This window comes from Anser brachyrhynchus, assembly GCF_964034855.1.
Source record: "Anser brachyrhynchus genome assembly, chromosome: 2".
NCBI lineage: Eukaryota > Metazoa > Chordata > Aves > Anseriformes > Anatidae > Anser > Anser brachyrhynchus.
The window spans coordinates 58552099-58565535 of NC_137695.1; the positions used below are offsets into that span (position 1 = coordinate 58552099).

General features: G+C 37.4%; 1 long non-coding RNA gene across 1 annotated transcript; it reads left to right on the forward strand.

Moving 5' to 3' along the window:
- Positions 1-267: 267 nt before the first annotated feature.
- On the forward strand, positions 268-7703 carry LOC308191305. The gene is made up of 5 exons (XR_013947881.1): positions 268-472; positions 2831-3000; positions 5015-5135; positions 5803-6058; positions 6147-7703. It is a non-coding gene; the product is annotated as an uncharacterized lncRNA (long non-coding RNA).
- Positions 7704-13437: the final 5734 nt, after the last annotated feature.

Here is a 13437-nt window from a genome sequence, read left to right on the forward strand (position 1 = left end):
ATGTAATTCACAAAACAAAACTGCCTATTGCCAAGCCAAACAAAAAAGATCGTCTCTAACTTTGTTATCCTTTTTTTTGTTTGTTTGTTTGTTTTGTTTTTTCCTTTCCATTCTGTGGTAGGATGGCAGGACTGCTGTCCCTGTTTCAGATCACCTATCAGCTGCTGCTAACAGCACCCTCCCTTGCCAACCCGTTAGCAATGCACCTATCGCCAAGTCAATAACATAGTTCTTTACTGGATATATGTAAAAGGTTTGTACCCTGAAACTGAATGTGAGTGTAACCTTTTGGCCCTTAATTATCTTTTCATATTCCTTACTAAAATGAAGAAAAACCAAACCTTCCTCTGATTTTGCCTATAGCTACAGCCTGTGGTTTTCTCTGTAAAACTGCAGTCTAGTTTGTGAGCTAGATTTAAGTATTACAACTCACACTGTGTTAGTCCTCCTCCAAAGTGTCATTTTCATCCATGTAAGTAAGTCTTTATTAATGTTATTGTTATTACTGTAGTTGCAGGAGTGTTTGTTATTCTAGATATAAAATATGTTATTGAGACTGAATTCACTCCCTGAGAAGTCTATTTTGGCAGAGCTTTTTTGGTGGGCAGTAAGGAGGACTGAGTTTTTATGGTGTTGGAAAGCTTTGATAAGATGTTTAAAGAACTTCATGGAAGACGATATTAAATCTAAAAAAAACCCTCTATTTTTAATAGGCAGAAAATGCAATTAACTGTCTTTCCCTGGAGTAGTAATATAGTAGGCTCCAGCAGGTGTGTTACTCTTGCAATATCAAAATAAAAAGTCAAGTCAGCCTTTCACTATAAAAATAAGTGAAATGCAGAGCAGATGCTGTAATAACCATTAATTTACATTCACCAACTATATTTGTTGTGGAAGTAGATGAGGACACTGGAAAAACAAGTTATTTTTGTCTCTTCCATGCAATATCACAAGAAAACTACTGCAATGTATTTAAAAGAGCTATGAATACATATTGGCCAAATTTATCTCTGCTATAACCCTGCAGAAATGTAGAATGAATTTAATCCTAAATTCCACTTTGTGAGAAAGGAAGGATAAAATTAGAGGAGTTCATTGAACATCACCTGAAGTTTTAACAAACCTGTTACTGAACCAACTTGAAAAATACTTCACAAGGAAAGTAGAATAATACGCAGACCTTACCTAAAATTTTACTTTTAATTCAGAATCGACTGGAAGCAGTTTTCAAAGACTTGTCTAATAACATAGCTATGCAAGTCGATAGGGAAGTATCACTTCTTGGGTACTGATTCTTGTTAGACTTCTATGCTTAGTGCTAGAATTTTCATACAAATTTAACAATACATGCTTGTTCCTGTAGAGCCCAAAATAGGCAAAGGGAATGAGTGGCTACTTGGTGAAGGGGTCAAACTGACCAGTATTAAATAAATTCTGCTATAGTTCAGCTTTAGTATGGTATTTGTTTATTTTTACAGGTGAATGCAAGAAGCTCAACCAGCCTTGTTTATTTGAATTGTTGAATGTCTTTACTCCAAAGAGTATTGTTCAACTCATTAAATAATTTGTCCTTAAGCTCATAGTCCTCATGTCACCTTTGTCTTTACTGTAATATTAAGCAGCCCTTTTTACTAATGGTATAGTACAAGTGAAATCATTTCGGAATGATTCCTGGTTCCATTTTTTCATGAAATGTTGGTATTAAACCAGAGTTCTGACTTCTCTGCAGTTGTCTTTTTATGTTGAGACTACAATCTAACAGACCTCAGTTCTAATAAAATCAAGACGCAAGTCTTTTTTCCTCTGATTGTTACACATGGCGGGTGCTTATGATGTTTTACCTATACTTGCCTGTATTACAAATCAGATTTTATTTTTATTTTTTGAAAATGCTGTTATACTTCTACCTCAGTTTTGAATGGAACCTTGATTAATGTCTTGTGCTGGTGGCTTGCTAGAAGGGTGCAAAACATCAGTGGGATTGTTTCAGCCTGGCTAAAAAACCAAACTCTTATGGGTTTCCAGCTTAAAAAAAATTAAAAAATAAATAAATAAATTGTAAGTGGTTCACTTTAGGAGAAAAATTTGCAGAGGTTTTTGTGCTGTTACTGTTGAAAAAAATAGATTCTTTCAGATTTTTCAGTGAAAACAATGGGGCAAATTCAATAGAGATTTGCTGGTGGATTCGGTTCAAGATATGCAAAGAAAAAACATTATGCCTGAAATCTATTTTCCAACTGGAAGTGTTAACCATTGTGCTGTGTTGCACCCTATTTTTCAGTAAGAGAGCCAGTGCTTAGGAGTTTCATGCTGAGCAGTCTTGGGCAAGGCAAGATGACTGGACTGCTGAAACTGCTGGGGGTTTCAGCAATTCCCTTCCAGCAATCACATAAAGGATGAGGGGGAAAAAAAAAAAAAGGCAGGGGGGATTCTAAAATGAAATGAGAGAAGGGCAGGAAGGCAGTGTTTGGGGCTGCTTTGGGGAAAGAAAGACACTCTATAACAGACAGGGCAATAAAGGGAGGGAATAGCATTCATATATGTGTCAATTTTCAGTGCATGTTAGTATGGTTCTGGCTTTAACCCTGACATGGAGGGATACCCACACAGTCTGGCTGTAGTGATTTAACATTGCCAGCTGCTTTCCCTGAATTCCCACTATAATCAGTGGAAAGAAAATATTTCTCTGGAGAGCAATTCGGAAAAGAAGCCTAATTTAGTTGTGCAGAATTGGTCTCTGGAGAAGTGCTACTTCTCTCCATTGACTATAGAGGACATCTAAATTTGGTCTTAATGATAGATGGTGTGACTAGTTCCTTCTCTTCCCCAGCTTCCTGCTCTGATTTTAAAGGACCAGAGTAACTGGACCATGTGATGTTTCCTCTCAAAATGCACACAAGGGAATGCATTTTAGAGGCCAGACTCAAAGTGCCTGGATGTTTCAACCCAACGGATTAAAAAGACAAGGGATCCAAAAGCTGAATCTCTATTAGCCAACTGGTAATGGACTACAAAGAGGATATTTTAACAGGGGCTATGAAAAGAAGTGCAGTATTGATCTTGAGTAGCTACATGGGGTAGAAAGTGGGAAAAATAACACATGCCACATTGTAGACAGGTATTCAATATCCAAATTGATTTCTGGAAATAAAAATCCAACTTTATTTGCATTGAGTAGAAAAAAACAGAATGGTGCTTCCAAGGAAATGATGCTTCAACAGAAGTTATGCCTACATTAACCAGCAGCACAGTGTAAAATGAGTAATCCTGCAGAATGAAAGATCTGGTGCTGTGCACCTAACATCCACTGTGCTTGGTTCAGGATGTGCGATTGTGGGGGGCAAAAAGGGTTGTTCTTTGGACTGGTTTCAGTCTGATCCTGAGGACTGCAGCACTTCGTGGTTGGGTGCATTCGGTGCTCTGTTGGAATGTATCTCCTGACTTATTTCTGTCCCTAAATTCAATTCATGTGATGCACACTGAGGCAGGTCCACAAGGTGAATCACAAGACAGTAAGTAGCAATGATTGTAAGGTGCACCTCAAAAGTACTGTCCTGAACCAAATCAAAATGCTAATGCATATCTGCCCAAATACAGATTAAGGGGGCAGACATTTATAAACTTCCTGGATGATCTTCATTCAGTTTAGTAGAGTTGACTGAATATTTTTTTATCCATTTTGTTAAACTGGAAAAGGTAATTTCCTTCACAACTCTTCTTTTCTTTTCTTTTTTTTTTTTCCTAAAAGAAAAAACACCACTATGTCTATGTCTTTAAACTCCTCTAGGAGCTCACTTTTGACTGTACTGAAGAACATCACAGCCCAATACCTCATCCTCTTACATCCCAATGGTCAGTTACTGCAGCACACCAGGGATGAGAGGTGTTACCCCTCTGATTTAGCAGTATTTTGTATGTTCATTGGGCAGAAATAAGAAAGTACTCAGAGCTGTAAGACATTTGAGTGACACACACCTATCTTTCAAAGAGCAAGGAAAGGAAGAAAGGTGACAACTATTTTTAGAAAAGAATCAAGCTTTCTGCACTGTGACTCTTACTGCTGGCAAATAGAGGAGAGTTACTGTTCTGATAATGGCTGCAAAGCTTCAGCCAGTGCTGAGGTGTTTCATGAACTCTGAACTAAAATCCTAATTCGTGCATGCATTAGTTACCTCGAAGGGATTCCAACAGGCAATTTACTTTTTCCATTCCAAAGAATCCATTTTCTATTTTTGTTATTATTTATATTTTTATTATATATTTTTGTCCTTTTGTTCCTGTTTTTCCTCTCACTTTATTTTTTCCTTACTTTTAGTTACTTTTATCATTTTTACAAGCACAATAGAGCCTGCAGGGCTTCAGAGAAAAACTAATGTAGCCATGCTCCACTAACAGCTGAACAATTACATCTTGAAACGTCCAATGTCCCTAGCTAGAATGGATGAAACAAATACTAAATAACTAAAATGCTTGTATGTACTCTCTGTTATCACATATGTAAAGCACTATAGCCTAATGACACATATGCTTTAAACTTCACGTTATCTTTGTGCATTTATACTCTGTAAATCTGAGTCTGATATATATAATGGTTCTTGATGTCTTCTTGTGATAGCAGTGTTGGTAGCAGGAGATGTTTCTTCTGGTTTTGGATTTCCATGTTTCAAAATTTGGGGTTCTGGGATGTGTTCTAATGAATGCAGATGATCTCTGAATTCCCTATGGTCTGGCAGCCTATTGATTTTCTTTCATTAGTTTATTTACTATAATCACAGGCAAGATAACAAGAGTGGGAGAGAGAATTGGAATAAAACTACACTGCTGATGGCATTTATTTCATGCTGAAAGATTAGAAAAGCTCTGCATTGACTCAGACTGTGTGGGGAGGGCTGTGATAGAAATGCAGAGACCAGAATTTTTTTTATTTTACAACACTTTAACTTCAAATAAATTACACTTTAAAAATAATTATAATGAATACAAACAATCATATTTAACAATAATGACTTTTCAGGTGAGAGGGGCCTCTATGAAGAAATCTACCTCAAAATTTCCTTTAAGCTATGTGCCATTTCATGTGATCTCATAAAATTAGACCAAGCCAACAATAGATCCAAGCATGAGGATCTTGATAGGTATGTCATATGTACTTCCTCTTAATAATTTTCTCTTCCTTAGCAGCATGAAGTGTACCTTTTGACCTTCAGAATGGCCTCTAGATTAAACTTTCTAAGCAAACACCAAGTATGTACAAGGAAAGAATCTCATATGTGTTATGTGATCTGATAGTAAGCTTTACAATTTAGAGGTAGATGCTCTTTTACTAGATGGAATTTTGAAAAAGCTGTGTTTACAGAGAAAACTTGAAAAATTCTGGCACATATGTGTAATTTGAATTTGCAGCCAGTGCAAATGCAATGTTGTCTGAGCAGAAACAGTTCTCACCCTGTATCTGTGGCTCAGCCATGTTCTTTAAGAGTACTGTGTTTGCCAGAGTGCAATAATGCAGTCAGTCAGGGACATTGGTTGAATGCTAAGCTCTGAGAACCACAGAAGAACAATTCACAAAGAAGAGCGTTTTTGTGTTGAATTTTGTATTTTGAATATGTGCTACAGCTTGCACACCTCTGAGTGCCTTTTTGAAAAATGATGGATTACTTGTTTTTTGGGGTAGCAATTTTCACCTGTCATGGTTTTGACTGAAATAGAGTTAATTTTCTTCATAGAAGCTCATAGAGTGCTGTTTGGAGGATTTTTGATTAAAATAATATTGATAACACTTTGATGTTTTAATTGTTGCAGAGCAGCATTAAGAGGACTTTTCTGCTTCTCGTGCTGCCCTGCCAGCAAGGAGGCTAGGGGTGCACAGGACTTGGGAGGAGGGGACACAGCCAGGGCAGCTGACCTAAAATGACCAGAGATATCCCGCACTATACGGCATCATGCTCAGCAATAAAACTGGGCTAAAGAAGGAGGAACTATTATACATGATGAGCCCTGCTTTCCTGGAAGTGGCTGAACACCTGTCTGCCGATGGGAAGGAGTGAATAAATTCCTGGTTTGTTTTGCTTGCATGTGCAGCTTTTGCTTTACCTAGTGAACTGTTTTTATCTCAACCCATAAATTCTCGTACTTTTACCTTTCAGATTCTCTCCCCGATCCTACCTTGGGAGAGTGAGCAATGGCTGCATGGCACGTAGCTGCCTGCCAGCTTAAACCACACCACCACCATCAGTACTGGATCACTGCCCCAGCTCCTGCTACTGGCTGCCCACAGGGCTGAGGAAGAGATGCCCATGGGGCAATCACAACTTTGTATTTCCCAAAGTTTTTGTGCGCTTCTCTTCCCCTTCTTGTGGGCATATAGAGGTGGAATACAGCTGCTGTAACAAACAGCAGAATACATAAAATAAGAAATCAAGTCTGCTTCTAGGTTGTCAGTTCATGGAGCTGCTTCAGTCTAGCAAGCACGTGACCTCACTGGCAGACCAGTTGTATTTGAAAAACAATGTGTCATCTGTCATACTCAGTGTTATGGACATAAAATGTAATTATTGCCACAGGTAGGAACTTGGACTCGGATCTTTGATTTATTTATGTTATTTTTACGAAAATGATAAATTGAGGCAAACATCTTCATAAGAAATCTGATGGCCAGATGAGAAACAATAATGGAAAAAAGGTGTGGAGACCAGAGTGGTTAAGATTTCTTTTGAAGAGACTTCTGGTTACGTTTTTCTGTCTGTCAAAATTATTGATGGTTTAATTTGTAATTCTTTTCATGCCAACCTAATTTTCATTGATGACATGAACATTTTATGATTCAAAAATTACATTTTTATTTTTATATGTGATTTTAAAGAGAATTTTTAAAATAAAACTTCAAAGCTCCTGTTAAAGTGAATAATTCCTGCCTCAACTTTATCTAGCATTGATATTTTTATGTTCATATAGCCACTGCAATCAGTTCTAACACAATCAGATAATTCTGGCTGCTGTGATTTGTTATTGGTATATTTTCTAGAGTTAATCTGAGGAGTCATAGAGGTGACACAGTCAAGAAACCCCTCTACCATATCTGCTTGTGTAGTTACCAAAAATGGCAGTGCAATGGCATGTGGGAAATTTTCAGAAAGCTTTCATGCAAGTGTAGCTTGAATGTGTGCTGCTTCATGAGTTGTAAAATGGAAATACTCTGCTGAACGTGCTTTCAGTTCAACACATAAAAAAAAAAAAAGCAATTCCCAGGAATTATTTACTGTTTGCATATGAAAAGTGTCATTCAGAAACATGGCATCACAATGAGAGGTTCTAAATATATGTATATTTTTTCATCGAAAAAGGTAAACTATTCAACTCAGCCATGGAGGAGACAGAATCTGAATGATTAAGGGATCTTCTTGCAGAGAAAAATAATTGACACTTGCAATTTTTTGTTTGATATAGCTCTGCTCAGAAAAATAAAATAAAAATCCTGTGATTATGTGTTGCTGAGAATCCTGTTTATAATGCACACACCATAAATTCAAAGGAAATAAAAAGATTCTGGTAATGTCCATATCCAGTTCCCAGATCAGGGACTTGTCACCTGATTGGACAAATTTCTGATTAAAAACCTTTCATTAAGGGGTAATACTCTTTTCTGCACATAAGTTAACTGAAGGGGCTCTGTACATCGGGATAGACATTCTCTAAAAGTCTAAATGTCCCCTTTTTTGTATAGTACCTAGCATGTCCCAACAGTATGAGGATGTCCCCACTTCAAAGAAAAACAACTTTGTCTTGATAAAAGATTTTTGAGGGTAATCCAATGTATTTTCCTTAAGGGTACTGTTCTCCCAGAGGCAAGTTCACAGTCTTAGCCTGAGGCTTACTCTGTAGTCAGTGGAGATGGATTTCCAGAGGACAGATCTGAGACAAAGCTAGGCTTACTTGTCCTCTGGAAATGCCTCTCTGTTTCTACTGACTGTAGTAAGAGACTAAGATGATCTAAGATACAGAGTAGCAGAGAAGTGGAGCAACCAAAAGGGTTTAGGTTGGCAGGAGAGCTGCAAGGGGAGAAATAGCGGAGGGACAGCAGGCTCTGATCGCTTCTGATTCTTCTAGTAGAGAGACAGACGTTCTAGTTATTCTGAGTATAATATTAAAAGACAGAAGAAGAGAGCAATTCACAGCTAGAAGTGATTTTTCTAAATCTTTACTGAATGTTAAAAAATATGTTTATAAGGACAGAAACCACAGAATAAGTACATCCTATGTTCCTACCCTTCATTCCTCCAGGTCACAAATTATTGGTCTCTAACTTTTGTGCATTGTCCTAGTAGCTGATATTTTCAGAGGATAAATAACTTGTGAGGAAGGAGAAGGGAAATGGAGAATGAAGAAGTTGAGACAAAAATATCACAGACTCCAAGAGATACGGAAAGTGAGCAGTGGTAGAGGAAAAGATGAAAGAGCAAAATAGAACTGTGAAGTGATCAAATTAATTTGATCAAGTTAATTTGCTTTTCAAACATGAATATGCATAGGATGCATGATATGTGTGTGCACATAAGAAGGACAAAATCATAGGAAGTAAAGTCCATTACCTTCCAGAACTGTATAAGTTGTGCACAAATATTTTCAGAGAGAGAGAACCAGTTCTTAAAACCTCGTGTTGGTGAAGGACCCCTAGTCTTGTTTGGCAACATATTACGTTGTTTAACCATCACTAATTGTTTTCTTTATAGCTAATATAAATCTCACTTGCTGCAGCTTAAACATATTCCTTCTTGTTCTATTCATTGTGGAAAAAGAGAAGCAGGACGTGCTTTTTGTCTTTACAAAAGCCTACTACGTATTTGAATAGTTATCATTCTAACTCTTAAGTGTTCCTTTCTCTAGATTTTACAGCCTTCACTTATTCAGGTGTATTTCCTAGACTGCTGTTATGCCTAGCTGTTTTCTATCTTTCTCAAATAATATGCTCAAAACTGCCCAGAAAACTTCATTTGAGGCCATCTCAGTTTCTGAGTGATGTGAAAATATGTACTTATGCTGACTGGCAGCACTCTTGTTTGTATGTCCTGGGGTAACGCTTACCTTATTTGTAATAGAAGACCACTATTGATTAATCTCTTTAAAATCTACTCTCATACCCAGATTTGTTTTCACAGTTCAGCATATCATTTCCTATCTTTTATGTGTGAAACTGACTGTTCCTGGCCAACTGTATCTTGCACTTCTTGTCATGTGGTTGCCTTATTTTTTTCTGACTCTCATCCTAATAGTGTATTTGCAGTTATAGCCACCTTGAGCTGATCAGAAAATGTAATAGGCATTTTCTCTATTCCTGCTACCTCTGTAAATACTGACTGGGCCCAGGACAAGCCCCTCTAACACCGCTTGACACTTACTTCAATAGTCAGCTGGCGTAATGACTCTCCAGCTACCCATTTCCACACACTTGTCTATCCACCTTTGAGTAGTTCCATCAGGAAGCAGTGATGCGTCTTACGCAACTTTTTTCAGTATGCCCAGTTCAGCCTCAGCTTTCATTTTTGGCTGCACTTCGTAATGAACATTGGTATTTGTACAGCTGCCTTCTATCTTCCTGGCTGGTTGAATAAGGGTCTGATTATTTTCCAACAACTTTTGTAATTACCCTTGAAGAAGTAAATTGCTATCTGCTATGTACAGTACATCTGTCATTATGAAAACTGTTACTTTCTTCATAATATTTCCATGTGGGCTTTAATTGGCAAGCTTTTGTAGCTTGGCAAAGATTTCATGAACTCTCTGTCTGTGCTCTGAAGAACAAAGAACAACTTTCAAAGGAAGAAAGACAAGGCTAACAAGTAGAGCTGCTACTCACTATAAAGGTGTCTCTCACTCGTAAAATGCTCAGGGTTTATGTTTTGTCTTTTTTAAAAGCTCTCTACTGGTGCATGACATTAGCAAAAATAGGGAAAACAGGCCTTTCTACCACACACTTTTCTCCCTGTCCTTTATTTGGTTAAAAAAGGAGGTGGAGAGCTCTCATGAGGCTACTTCATGTCCTTTCCTATACAAACTTTGTGTACCTTCAGAGTGTGTTGTTTGACATTGTTGGTTTGACTGGACGTTTCTGCTTGTGATGTTCAACGTCTGACTGCCTGCTCCTGCCTTGAAATAAAGTAACTTCTCTCAAAAAAAAATTGTATTGAGAACAGTTTAGAAGAGAAATAACTGGAAGTGTATTAAAGCATAGATCTTTCAATAACACCTTATAACAAAGATTTGTTAGACAAGTATCCTGATTTAAAATCCTAAGTAGGTTTAAAAAGTAGAGTTGAAGAAAATTATGGTCATATTTACACAGCATTGTACTTCATGAATAGTCTAATTAAAGGTCTTATTTGTCCATATACTAATCATAATGTGACAAGTCCTTACAGAACGCAACACCTTCCAATTTGATTCTCTGAAGTGCCTGATGTTAATTAAGCTTCTTAATTTTTTTTTTAATGGGTAAACAGAGATAAGATTTGCCCAGAATTTTTATGTGGCTTAATGTGAGAACTACAGATAAAAAAACTCTAATGTTGTGATTGTTAATACCCAGCTAAATCCATCAGAGTACATTTCCTTTTCCTGAAGTGGTAGCCTTGCATTAATTTGCTTTTTAGTTTACTATAGCAGTAAAAGTGGTAAAAATAGATTATTTTTTGAAGTATGTGAGAGTCTTTATTTTAGACACCATTTAGGCATTGCTTGTTTAGCAATCCATAATTTGCCATTTGCAACTATCTCCATTTACACTCTGCAACAGAATTAACGCTCTGCGTCAATGCTTGCTTGGGATTTAGGTGATTATGTTGGTGCAGGACTATAAAGGTGATCCTCAATCTGAGTCAGGTTTGAGAACAACAGAAAGTGGTAGAGAAAATATGATGCTGTAGGCACCAGCTCTTTGATAAGGTATACGTGAGGGATTCTGACTGCTCTTAAGTGACTTCCAAAGTGACTTGTAAAGTCACTTTAGAAAAATGCAAGTTTATTGTCCCTCTTGAACAGGGACTTCAGATCAAATAACTTTATTCTACATGCAGTAAAACTAATTTTTACCTGATTTTTAGCTAATTCTTTTATTTGTTTCATTTGTTCCTTTGCATCCAATACCAAGTAGCAAAGTAACTGCGTAGTGCTCCAGATGTGGCCTTATTTTAGTGCTAAATATAATAATGCATATGTGATTTATGGGTTTCAACGTTGTATTGGAAACTTTTCTATCTAGAACATTCATTAAGTGTGAGAGATCATTATTAGCTGAAGTTCAGCTGGTGCTTATCAACATTTTCAGTGCTCTCTGTTCTTGAATTCTGCAAGAAGGGAGATACGTTTTGAAGGGAGGTAGTTGACTGGGGACTTGGTATAACCTGTTCACATTGATATGGATGAGGAGGTTTGCCAGTTTCAACAAATAGCAAATTGTCTTATGATTTCATGCTCCCACTATTCTCTTGGTAACAGAGAACTCTTGACTCATGATTCTGATCGGAAGGCCTGCCAACTATCTAAATGCAAAACAAAAGACTAGAACTACTTTCTTATGTTTCTTTAATTCCTGCAAATGTTGCAGATTTTTTCTCTATGCTTTTTAAGCAACACTTTCTTGACTTCCCTCCTTTGAAGCACTCACTTTAACTTCTTTCAAAAGTAATCACTCTTGAAACGTCACTTGCCCCATTTCTGCCTGCCATAGAATCTCCCTAGGTTTTGAAACCTAGGAAACTTAGTTTTGAAAACAATGGATAAGTAACTTTCTTTCTTTTTCTTTCTTTCTCTCTTTCTTTCTTTTTCTTTTTCTTTCTTTCTTTCTTTCTTTCTTTCTTTCTTTCTTTCTTTCTTTCTTTCTTTCTTTCTTTCTTTCTTTCTTTCTCTCTTTCTTTCTCTCTTTCTTTCTTTCTCTTTCTTTTTCTTGTGATGGTGGTGTTTTGGTTTGTTTATTTGAATCATGTATATGCACAGACAGATATTTTTGAAACAGTGTTGATTTTTCTGTTCTTCTCCTTGGTGAGATGAAGGGAACTGTGGTGCTTGCTAACAGAAGAGGTTATGCATAGAGACCAGACACAAAGGATTAACAAAGGCAAAGTGGAGGGCTAACATATGTTTTTCACTTACACTAAACTGATTGGCATACTAAAGATTACTCTCTATAGAAGCTGTGAAATCATTTCAAATTATAAGCGTACAAGAGTATTATAATTCCTCCTTCTCGACTGAGAGCAGAGGCTTAAACTTGGTTCCTTCTATTTTTCAAGAAACTCTCAGCAAGTTATAGAAAATCCTTTCATAGATCCCTTCCCTTCCCTTCCCTTCCCTTCCCTTCCCTTCCCTTCCCTTCCCTTCCCTTCCCTTCCCTTCCCTTCCCTTCCCTTCCCTTCCCTTCCCTTCCCTTCCCTTCCCTTCCCTTCCCTTCCCTTCCCTTCCCTTCCCTTCCCTTCCCTTCCCTTCCCTTCCCTTCCCTTCCCTTCCCTTCCCTTCCCTTCCCTTCCCTTCCCTTCCCTTCCCTTCCCTTCCCTTCCCTTCCCTTCCCTTCCCTTCCCTTCCCTCTACTTTTCTTTTCTTTCTGTTAGCATTTTGCCTAAAGCACTTAAAAATTCATCAATTCGTTGGAGGACAGGCAAGTAGCTGGAGAAACGCTACTAGGGTCTCCATCTGATAACCCTAGTAGGAGGTTTCAGCATTATTGCACTAGCCACCCCCTCTTGTGAATCAAACTTGAAGTGCAGGCTTAATTAAAGGGTCAAATTCTGTTTGGTTTCTGTTGAAAATTTAGGTTTGACTAAACTGAGCTTGTTTTAAATAATCATAGAGATTGGAATCTGGTTCAAGGTCTGCTCACTATAGAAAAGGGTATTAAAAGTTATTGGGTGGAGAATTAATACCTTCCCAATAGCCTTTGGCAGTGGCATTAGCATTCGTAAGTAAACACCAATAAAACTACAAATTTAGGCTCACTTTTCATCACTGTGTGGACACCACTTGCTGATGAGAAGTCACTGTGGAAATGAATAATAAGCAGGAACTGCCAAAATTTGTCTTCACTTGAATGGTGCCATGGTCCAATTTATACAGCTTCAGCAGTGGGAGACAAATGAGCAATGATCATTATTTATTCTGTCAGAAGCGATGGTGGTATGAATGGCTTTGTCCAAAATAATCAGAATATTGGCTAAAAGCCAAAGCAAAGAGCCATACATGGTGTTTTATGGATTTAGATAGTTGCATAGCTTCTGACTGTGAAAAAATCTGAAGTGAATGGATGGGATGGAAGGTGGAGAGGAAAAAAAATTTCTAATACTGTCTTTTGAGAAAACAAATAGCTGTGAGATCAGGCTTGCTAGTGCATGTATCTTTAAAATACAAACAGTAATATCTTTCTATACAAGAGATATCTTTCTATACAAGAGA